Source organism: Ovis aries, chromosome 3 (assembly GCF_016772045.2).
Source record: "Ovis aries strain OAR_USU_Benz2616 breed Rambouillet chromosome 3, ARS-UI_Ramb_v3.0, whole genome shotgun sequence".
NCBI lineage: Eukaryota > Metazoa > Chordata > Mammalia > Artiodactyla > Bovidae > Ovis > Ovis aries.
In genome coordinates, this window is record NC_056056.1 from 30,700,481 (window position 1) to 30,712,203 (window position 11,723).

Sequence of the window (11,723 nt, forward strand, 5' to 3'; positions counted from 1 at the left end):
TGGAATCTGTTAAAGTATAAAACAAGGCATATTAAAATGTTTTTGAGCAAAAGTTGGTTTCAGTCAAGTAATGCCAAACCAGAAGTTCTCCAGCTAAAGCATAGATTTTTATGAAGTAAAGGCGGAAGCAAAGTAGAGAAATCATTGATTGGCTTGAGTTTAAATTCTAGTTGGATGTTTGCAATTGGTTGCCCTTCGGGTTCACTTTTGCAACCTTGAAGTCATGCTGACCTAAGGTTAGATTTGGGTTTGCTTACATACGTCACCATGACTTTAGAGCAATATTGGTCTAATGATCTCCTTGTTTAATTAACTTAAATGTTAGAAAGCATCACCAACTCAATGGACATGAATCTGTGCTCACTCCAGGAGATAGTAAAGGACAGGGGAGCCTGATGTGCTGCAGTGCTTGGGATTGAGAAGAGTTGGACACAACTTAGCAACTGAACAACAACAACAAAAATCTCAACAATCTCCATGCTGGGATATCTTCTGGAACTCTAAAAGTTACCATTGAATTACTCTAGTTTTTATATTTATTTATTTGGCTGTGCCAGGTCTTTGCATTTTCATTGTGATGGGTAGGATAGGTAAAGGAATCTATAGTTGCAGCAATATAGGATCCAGTTCCCTAATGAGGGAACCAACCCGGGCCCCTTGCACTGGGAGCGCAGAGTCCAAGCCACTGGATCACCAGGGAAGTCCCTGAATCACTTTAAAATTGAGAAAGGATGAAGGTAGTAACTAATGTCAGTAATTGATGATGAATTCAAACTCTGAAAATGCCAGATGTTAGGTTATAAGATATACATGATTGCATTTAACAAGTTTTTCTATTCACACAGTGATTCAAGGATTTTAATAAAGTGCTATTTTAATCAATAGCAAAATGCCTGACCAAAGCTATTAGCCTCAGCATTAGAAGGCTAAAAGGTAATGCTGTCCCAACTCTATCATAGCTACTGAGATAGTATGGCAGCAATTAGCCTGGAAATATGGTTAAATTACTTAAGTGTTACCCAGAATAAATAGGGAGCCGATACATCACTTTTCAGAATTAAAATCACAGTGGACCCACACAGGTCTACAGCTGGTTGGTAAGGTCCTTGGGGAATCTCGTCCTGCCCCCAGCTATGCAAGTCCATAATCCTGGCCACAGGCTTAGAGGGCACTGGAGCAGCATCGCAGCAGTCTACTCTCTTGCCTGACTACAAGGATCCCCTGTGTATTCATTAGCTGCTACTAACTTTATGAAAGGAGAGACAGACACAGACTCACCAAGATGTCTATGGACTCCTCCACAGGTCACAGCCTCCCTTGCCATTGGATAAAGGCCATGAAACGGGTTCTGAACAATGGAAAAGAGCAGAAGTGATAAACCTTTTGGTGGTCTCACTATTAAAAACATCTCATCATGGGATCCAGCCCTTTCTTCCCCTACTATGGCAATGCGAGAAGTCTCAGAAGCCCCCCAGGACTCAGAACTCACTGTGTGGAATACAGACACAGGAGGAAAGCCCAAAACACAATAGGCCTTGCCTCAGAATGATATGAACATCCTCTTTTCTGCTACTGTTATGAAGCCAGTGGGATTGCTGGGTTTCTTTGTTATTGCATCATAGCCAACAATATGCTGACTAATATAAAATGACAAAAAGAATCTTTCTGTTTTGACTATAACACAGAAGAAAATACCTTTGATTCGTCTTATGCCTCATAGGTCCCTGGGAGATTTCTGTTACAAAAGATAGCTTTGTTTGATAATAAACCAGTAAGAAGGCTTAGATGTATAAAACAGTGATTTCAGCCACTTTCCAAAATTAAGAATCATATAACCTTCCATTTGTACAGCAATAGTAAATTTTTTCATAATGCTTTCATGCATACATCTTCACAACAGCCCTAGAACTTTTTTAAGTGTATAAAATCACAACTTTACAATTGAACAAAGTGAGTAATAGCAGGATTTTCAGTAAGATGTCCAGGAACTCAGTTAGTGAGAGCACAGACGAGATAGGCTGCCACCTTTGGTCCTTCTGTAATCAAGAAATGCTCCAAGCTTTCAGCCTTGTCGCAGATTTTTACAAGCTCTTCTTTTAATAACCGTTCTCCATTGTGTTCCTGACTTATTACCTCCCTGGCTCCCAGCACTCTTATTTATATGCAGACTCATTCCAGCTGAACATCTCAGTGTTTATGTTGTGTTTACTGTGTTGTTTCCTAACTAGAGTCCATTATCTGCTGAAACAAGAAGGATGTTCACAAATAAAACACAGCTTGCCTATGGCTGCCAGACCAGCCAAGCCCATCACAGGGGGCAAGGATGTATCTTTCCTGATGGGGAGAAACCTGCTGTTTTCATATGAGCTTCCCCTTGGGCGGTTCCAACGAGAGGAGAAGGACTAGAGAGCTGAACCAAACCAAGTGCCATTTCAAAATCTCACTTCCAGGCAAGCTTTGCCCTCTGACCGGGAACCAGGGTGCAGGGTAGACGGGCCACAGTCAGAGCTGCTGATGGACTGGAGGTCAGATAGGTGGCATCTGTAGTCAAATGGACTTAGAAGAAAGAAAGGCTATAGGAAGGTAGCTGGGAAATACTTGACCTAAATAGACTACTTGGAGTAGTGAACATAGCTCAAAGCCAGCTTCAAAAGCTGTTTCTATGCCTCTTGTCTGGATCACCCATCTGGCCTGTATACAGAACTAATAATTAGAGGTACCTAGCTTAGGTGGTGTCGGGAGGCCTGCAGGGAGGGGCTGAGCACTCTTACCGAGTGCCACAGGCCCCTCACTCCTCCCTTCTGCCTAGTACTAATGGCCATTATGGCAGGTGGTAAAATGTAGACTAATGTAGGTGCAATGTACTGCCTGCTGGCTTTGAAGTCAGACCATTATATTTTCAAAATCTGGCTCAGCCCTTAAGAGCTGAGTGACTTTGGTCAAGTGATTTCACCTGTCTGTGACTTGGTTTTCTGATACATAAAATAGGAAGAAAGAATAGCTACCTTTGTTAAGTTGTAAAGATTGGGAATTACATATATATATACATATATATATATATATATATATATATATACAAACATTCATCTACACATATAATGTTTGGTGTGGCATAAGCCCTGGCATATGATCACCCCTCAGTAAATGGTAGCTTTTGTGTTGCTTTCATAACTGTGATTATTAAATGCAAAACTGCTTATTTGTGCTCTTGCTCTGATCTACCTCTCACCACCTCTACGAAAACCATCTGTGTCATATCAACCCCTAAAAGCAAACAAGCCCCTTTTGTATGAAAGAGAAAGCTGGCACAATGCCCAACACTTAGTACATACTCAATATACACTTCTTGAATTGAACTGAATTGTGTCCCAGATTTTAAATCCATAGGCAGGTTCCTTGGTTTGCTTTATTGGCTTCAATATTCCTTGAAAAATGAAGCTTGGCTTATTCCTGCCTGGAGCCTCTGAGTGTTTTGGCTGAAGTCAAGAAATATGTATGACTTTTTGTGTATGAAGAGCTTTATATCTGATCATGTGCTTTCACATAATTACATTAATACTCTGGTGCAATTAAATGAAAAAGAACAAAACTGATGGATCACATTTCTATCTGTATACCATCTATTTTGGACTGGTCTTCTAAAAATAAAGTAGAAGAGACCTACAAATAGGCTTTAGAATTATGGCTAGGGATGAGAGTTTAATATTGCAGAATATTAGTGTCATGGCTTCTAAGGCTGTGGCAGGGACTTAAGATTAGAAGGGAATTTAGAGGTCATCTAGTCCTACCCCCACACCAGGCTACGTCTGCCAGCTCATATCTTGGAAACTGCGAACAGCACTGGCTCCACAGGCCCTGGCACCAACCCCAGTTCACACTGCCAGGCCCTGGGGCACCAGATGCCCACAGCTAAGAAGGGGCTAATAGGCCTGTGAGGATTGTGCTGACCACTGTATATCAAAGATTCTTGACTAGTGGTCTCCATCTTATGAAATTAAACAGGAATATGCAAGGTTTATTGAACCGAATATGCTTTGAAGGCGTAGAGCTCCAGAGTGTCAGTGTGTTCATGGGGGCACATATGCACATTTCAAGATCTAGATGTAGTTAATACTCAAGATGAGGACACACAGTGGGCACAAAGGACAGTGTGGTTCACACACAACCTTTTACTCCTGGAAGTCACGTATTACTTCTTAAAGAACATCTGATTTGCTTATTAACTGAGATTTCACTTAGTGCACACTTCCTTCATAAAACTGTATCAGGGTTTTCATTTGTAGTGCTTCCTTTATATCCCTGGGAGACAGGAGTGGAGGTGGAGTCTCAACCTGCAAATTTAGGTAAAGACCAGCCCATTCGTGCTATTTTTCCATTCTTCTATATTCCATATATATGCATTGACATACATCTTTTTCCTCTTTGACTTTCTTTACTCTGTAAAACAGGCAGGAGTAGAGACACAGATATGGGGAATGGACTTGTGGACACAGCAGGGGAAAGAAAGGATGGGAAGAAATGAGACGGTAGCGCTGACATATAGACACTATCACGTGCAAAACAGATAGCTAGTGGAAAGCTGCTCTGTAGCAAAGGGCACTCAGCCTGGAGGGCTGGAATGGGGGAGGGGTGGGAAGGAGCTCAAAAGGTCAGGTGTGTGTGTGTGTGTGTGTGTGTGTGTGTGTGTGTGTGTGTGTATACATACACACACTTATAGCTGATTCACATCGTTGTATGGCAGAAACCAACACAACATTGTAAAGCAATTATCATCCAATTAAAAAAAGATGAAAGTGAAATTGGCTCATTCTTATCCAACTCTTGGTGACTCCATGGACTATACAGTCCATGGAATTCTCCAGGCCAGAATACTGGAGTGGGTAGCCTTTCCCTTCTCCAGGGGATCTTCCCAACCCAGAAATCGAACCCAAGTCTCCCGCATTGCAGGCGGATTTTTTACCATCTGAGCCACAGACAATACCAAAAAGATTCAGTCCAAGCAGTACCCAGATGAGCTCATGAACCCCCTTCCTGTCCCTGCAAGGGCTAAGGTTCTACTGAGCTAGGCTTGGGTGGAGTTGGCTGGTCCCTTATCTGCATGCCCAAAGATCTAGTTGCATTTTAAATCACTGCTGTGTCCTTGGGTTACATTTTGATGGCTGCCAAGTAGTTAAGTTCAGAATTATCCCTTGGAACAGTAAACAGTTTACTTTTCAAATAGCATCATTTTTGAAGCTTTTATTCCTCACCATCACTGTGTTAAGAAAGCTGTCAAGTTTTGGAATTTCATGGAGAAATGTGAAGTGGCCTTTGTAAGTGCCAGATGAACCCTCTGAGGCCTGACATTCTCAATGTGATGGCTCTATTTACATATATATTGTCCTTCCTAGGAAATGCTGGAGGTTTGGATTTGGGATTACTGTATCTACAGTTCTGGCTGCCATAGGGGCCTCGTCTTTCTTATTTCATGTATGCATGCATGCATTCACTCAATCATTTATTTATTCACTCAAAAAAATTTATCATTTCATCTTGGATATCTGGGAAGGTCTGGGCTCTTGCTCTGCCTTTAAGGAGGGTGACAGGAGTCAGGAATCATGCCCCTAGGTAGAGAACCCAAACACTCAGATTGATAAGAACATCAATCCTTAGCAATGTTTATCTTGCCCAAATAATTTTCAGTCAAATAAAGAAATTGTATTGCTGTTCCCCTATGGTTTGTTTGACTTCAACTATGAGTATCTGAGATCCTTCTAGAGGACTTCTTAAGGAAATCAACTTGTATTTATCTTTTCATTAGACTGGTTTTCCCTTTGCTTCCCCTCTCCTTGACTTGAGTTTTCTGGAATTGGCTCATTAAGTCTTGCTGAGAAGGCAAATAAAGCTCCAGGCAGATTGTTCTTGCCCTTCAAAAATGGTTAAGGAAAGAGCAGAATTTCAGGGAGTACCACTCCTGTGAAGAAAAATTTATACCAGCTCCAGTACCTACGACGGTTGCTAATAACTCTTGCAAGACCAGCAGCCATGACATTAAATGCAATGAATGAGCTGAGCTGAGCTGTAATGACACTGCAGGCCCTGGGCTAAGAGCACACATATCTCAGTCCTCCAGTGGGATGCTCACCACCCTGAGAAGCAGACTCAGTGTCCCCTATTTGCTGATGGTAAAACCAAGAGAACACAAAGGTCACAAAGGCTACCGAAGTCCCTCCTCAGTTATCAGGGGGCTGAGCTGGGATTCAAAGCAATCAATGTGCTACACTGCCTCCCTCAGCCAGGTACCATACTAAGAAGCCAAAGAATGGAATGGCAGACCTGGCTGGGCTTTCCTCCTGGCTCAGATGGTAAAGAAACTGCCTGCAGTGCAGGAGACCTGGGTTCCATCCCCCTGGGTTAGGAAGGTCCCCGGAGGAGAGAATGACAACCCACTCCGATAATCTTTCCTGGAGAATCCCCATAGACAGAGGAGCTTGGCGGGCTATAGTCCATGGGGTCATAAAGAATCGGACATGAGTGAGCTTCTAAGCAGAGCGTGGCACATAATATCTCCATATTTATTATCTGTTTCCTCATTTCTCCTGTAGTGATAATCAGTAAGAGTCAAATGTTGTGGGAGAGATTATGCCTCTCACACTGAAGAACTGAAGAATTCCAGGAGATATCGGGGGAGGGAGGGTTTGATAAAAATGATTTATTCAGAGGAATAAAGGCTAAACACATGTGTGTCAGGCATGGGAGACACAGGCATTGGCCAAAATCTCATTAAGGCCATATATTATCCTGGGTGACCAAAGAGTAAGCACCCATCTTTGGCTTGGCAATGTGGTTCTCACACAAAGGAATGGAGAAAGCCAGAATACCTCCACCTGGGAGGAAGAGCTAGGGAGAGATGCTCAGAGCTTGCACCTGTCCCTGACAATGAGAAAGCAGCATGGAAGGCCGCCTCCAGACAAGCCACAGGGCCACAGATGTGGAAAGATGGAAATTCACACAACAGTAAGGTTATACATGTATTGGGCAATTGTGCTAACCTTTACACTTGTGTTCTCATTTTAAACAGCATAGAGTGACAATGGACGGGTGAGGTCTGGCAAGGGGTCAATAGAGTGATGATTGTTATTGTTGTTTCATTGCTAAGTCATGTCCAACTCTTTGCAACCCCATGGAGTACAGCCTGCCAGGGTCCTCTGTCCATGGGATTTCCCAGGCAAGAATACCAGAGTGGGTTGCCATTTCCTTCTCAAGGGAATCTTCCTGACCCAGGGACCAAACCCATGTTTCCTGCATTGGCAGATGGATTCTTTACTCCTGAGCCACCAGAGCTTCCCAGGGTGATAATATTTGATATTAATATTAAAGGCTGGGAAAGAGTACATCAAGAGAAAAGGAAAAGCAGGGAATTCCAAATGTATGAAACAGTGTTTGCAAAGGTGAGGGGGAGCAGGGTGATTTGTCCTTCTGATGATGAGGGGTGGGCCTTTCTTCCACTTAGGGTCACTACAGGGAGGGAAAGATTCCAGCAGGAGTTGGTACCTTAAGGTATGTCCCCCACAGTTATATAGACAATAAAAGGCCATTATTTTTCTTTTGCATAGGACTGTATCCCAACCATCTAGTACCCAAAGGTGAAATTTAGACCAGTTATTTTTTAAATATTTATGGATGATATAAATGGGCCCTATGTCCATAAAAATTGATATAAGAGGGTGAAAATCTGGATGGGGCTCACAAAACTGATGTTATACTTTATAAGGTATCAAGTTAATGGTCCAGTAATATAGGCAGAAGGCACTCATATTTCTGAAAACACAGCAGCAGCTAACAGATATGAAGAGGTTAAAACAAGCCAGGTCCTTGAAGAGAGCAGGCCTTGAAGGAGAAAGATGCACTCTTTCTTTGCCAAATGAACTGAATGGCTGACAGGCAAGGAAGAGGTTATTGGGCATCCCAGGAACAGAGCATTATTACGTAGTAATGCAAAGAGCCACAAGTGTGGTATAAATTGGGGAATGATAAAAATTAAGTATATATTAGGGACTCCCAGAAAAGAAAAAAAATTAGAGCCAGATTCTAGACAGCCTTAAAAGCCAGGCTAAGCTGAACTTTTAGTGGACAATGGGGGACCCTTGAATTTTCTGAATCAAGACATATGACTTAAGAAGATAAACCTCTTGTGGAGCATGGAATAACTGGTGTCCAAGGAGCAGAGATCCCTAGTCTTTCCCATTCTGTTGTTTTCCTCTATTTCTTTGCATTGATCACTGAGGAAGGCTTTCTTATCTCTCCTTGCTCTTCTTTGGAACTCTGCATTCAGATGCTTATATCTTTTCTTTTCTCCTTTGCTTTTCGCTTCTCTTCTTTTCACAGCTATTTGTAAAGCCTCCTCAGACAGCCATTTTGCTTTTTTGCATTTCTTTTCCATGGGGATGGTCTTGATCCCTGTCTCCTATACAATAGCAAGGGAACATTTCATGCAAAGATGGGCTTGATAAAGGACAGAAATGGTATGGACCTAACAGAAGCAGAAGATATTAAGAAGAGGTGGCAAGAATACACAGAAGAACTGTACAAAAAAGAGCTGCATGACCCAGATAATCACGATGGTGTGGTCACTCACCTAGAGCCAGACATCTTGGAATGTGAAGTCACATGGGCCTTAGAAAGCATCACTATGAACAAAGCTAGTGGAGGTGATGGAATTCCAGTTGAGCTATTTCAAATCCTAAAAGATGATGCTGTGAAAGTGCTGCACTCAATATGCCAGCAAATTTGGAAAACTCAGCAGTGGCCACAGGACTGGAAAAGGTCCATTTTCATTCCAATCCCAAAGAAAGGCAATGCCAACAAATGCTCAAACTACCACACAATTGCACTGACCTCACCCTCTAGTAAAGTAATGCTCAAAATTCTCCAAGCCAGGCTTCAGCAATACGTGAACTGTGAACTTCCAGATGTTCAAGCTGGTTTTAGAAAAGGCAGAGGAGCCAGAGATCAAATTGCCAACATCCGCTGGATCATCGAAAAAGCAAGAGAGTTCCAGAAAAACATCTATTTCTGCTTTATTGACTATGCCAAAGCTTTTGACTGTGTGGATCACAATAAACTGTGGAAAATTCTTCAAGAGATGGGAATACCAGACCACTTGATCTGCCTCTTGAGAAATCTGTATGCAGGTCAGGAAGCAACAGTTAGAACGGACATGGAACAACAGACTGGTTCCAAATAGGAAAAGGAGTACGTCAAGGCTGTATATTGTCACCCTGCCTCTTTAACTTCTATGCAGAGTACATCATGAGAAACGCTGGGGTGGAAGAAGCACAAGCTGGAATCAAGATTGCAGGGAGAAATGTCAATAACCTCAGATATGCAGATGACACCACCCTTATGGCAGGAAGTGAAGAGGAAATAAAAAGCCTCTTGATGAAAGTGGAAGAGGAGAGTGAAAAAGTTGCCTTAAAGCTCAACATTCAGAAAACAAAGATCATGGCATCTGGTCCCATCACTTCATGGGAAATAGATGGGGAAACAGTGGAAACAGTGTCAGACTTCATCTTTTTGGGCTTGAAAATCACTGCAGGTGGTGACTGCAGCCATGAAATTAAAAGACGCTTACTCCTTGGAAGAAAAGTTATGACCACCCTAGATAGTATATTGAAAAGCAGAGACATTACTTTGCCACAAAGGTCTGTCTAGTCAAGGCTATGGTTTTTCCTGTGGTCACATATGGATGTGAGAGTTGGAATGTGAAGAAAGCTGAGCATGGAAGAATTGATGCTTTTGAACTGTGGTGTTGGAGAAGACTCTTGAGAGTCCCTTGGACTGCAAGGAGATCCAAACAGTCCATCCTAAAGGAGATCAGTCCTGGGTGTTCATTGGAAGGACTGATGCTGAAGCTGAAACTCCAATACTTTGGCCACCTCAGGCGAAGAGTTGACTCATTGGAAAAGACCCTGATGCTGGGAGGGATTAGGGGCAGGAGGAGAAGGTGATAACAGAGGATAAGATGGCTGGATGGCATCACCGACTCAATGGACATGAGTCTGAGTGAACTCTGGGAGTTGGTAATGAATAGGGAGGCCTGGCGTGCTGCAATTCATGGGGTCACAAAGAGTCGGACATGACTGAGTGACTGAACTGAACCAAACTGAAGGAGCAGTGTGGAGAAGGAAATGGCAATACTCCAGTATTCTTGCCTGGGACATCCCATGGACACAGAAGCCTGATGGGCTATAGTCCATGGGGTCACAAAGAGTCAGACATGACTTATCCACTAAACAACAACAAGGAGAAAAGAGACAGAGTGTCCAGTTGAACCCCCATCATCTGAGTGTAAACAGATGACAACCGTGTCTGCTGGTTGACATGGAGACAAGGGAAACAAATGGAGAGATGATTTGAGGTGGTGATTTACACTGTGCTTGAAACATTTAATCAAATAAAATGTGTGAAGAAAGGCGTAATGTTATGGAGAAGGTGCTGAGGTGTAACATGGAAAAGGATACTCCCAACAATGGCTCACAATACTAAGCGTGCGCTAAACAAGTTACGGAGAACGTGATTTTAGAAGCACTGGGAAAGCCACTCAGAAGTACACACAGCAACCCCAGGACAACCAGCACAGGGTGGTCACTGCTTTTCTACCAGGACACTTGCCACTTCCTCTTTCCTGACCTTATCCTTTCATCTTCTTTCCTACATACCTCCCAAGCCAGAAGGTGAAAAAAAAGGCTAAACATGGGTATTCCCTGATAGTAAGGTGGTTAAGAATCCATGTGCCAATGCAGGCAGACATGGGTTAGATCCCTGGTCTAGGAAGATTCCACATGCTCGCGGGGTAACTAAGCCTGTGTGCCACAATTATTAAGCCTGCTCACTTAGAGCCTGTGATCTGCAACAAGAGAACCCACCCACCACAATGAGAAGCCTGCACGGCACAACAAAGAGTAGCCCCTGCTTGCCACAACTGGAGAAAGCCCGCACAGCAGCAAAGACCCAGCACAGCCATACAAAAATAAACAGAAAAGCTAAGCAATTAGTAGGATGTTTTCCATGGATAGCTTATTCAGGGTGCCCAGGAGAGTATGAGATGATATACCAGCTCATCCCAAACCTGCCCCTGAAATGGAAGAAAGAAAAAAACCCTCAGGCTATCCAGGGTTCTATGTGAAAGCAGGTAGGAAATACTTTGAGAAGTGAGGAACGGAGGGTAGGGGGTTGAAGTGTTAACCTCGCACCTGCTTCCTGGTGATTCATCTTCCTTATCATGGCTCTTTGGAGCCCTACTGAGGATCACAGAGATGGGCGGGAGCCAGTGCTCCAGACAGAGTGCTCTGGGAAAGCAGAGCAGGTTGATGCGGTTCTGTTCTTTCTAAGAAAAGTAGGTTCCATCATCCATCACCCTTCCCCTGCCTCCTTTCCAAAGGCTAACCCCCCAAAACAATAATAGCCCACAGGAAGACTTGCAAAAGACCCTGCCCCTTTAAACTGAGTTCATCTTCTTGTGCTGAGCCAGTCATACGCTTGGAGTTGAATTCTGGTCCCTATTTCCAGTGGGAGCAGCATGCATCTGCCTTGCAGAGACCTAGTCCACCGCAGTCCACCTCAGTCCACTGCAGGAAGCAGCCTCCTGTCTCCTTGTAAGTCAGGGAGATTCACTGACTTGAGGAGGATTCCTTGAAGATATTCTGAAGTCAATGAACCTGAGGACCTAAATAGTCAAATAA

At 43.2% G+C, this 11,723-nt stretch overlaps 1 long non-coding RNA gene across 3 annotated transcripts in view; it reads right to left on the minus strand.

The window, feature by feature from the left end:
* Positions 1-11,723, minus strand: part of LOC106991039 (uncharacterized) — a 481,826-nt gene that overhangs the window by 17,138 nt on the left and 452,965 nt on the right. For all 3 annotated transcript variants that reach the window (XR_009599770.1, XR_009599769.1, XR_009599771.1), the window contains 2 exons: positions 11,582-11,707; positions 1,279-1,348 (listed from right to left, as the gene is read on the minus strand). This is a non-coding gene — a long non-coding RNA (uncharacterized LOC106991039). The remainder of the gene's footprint in view (positions 1-1,278; positions 1,349-11,581; positions 11,708-11,723) is intronic.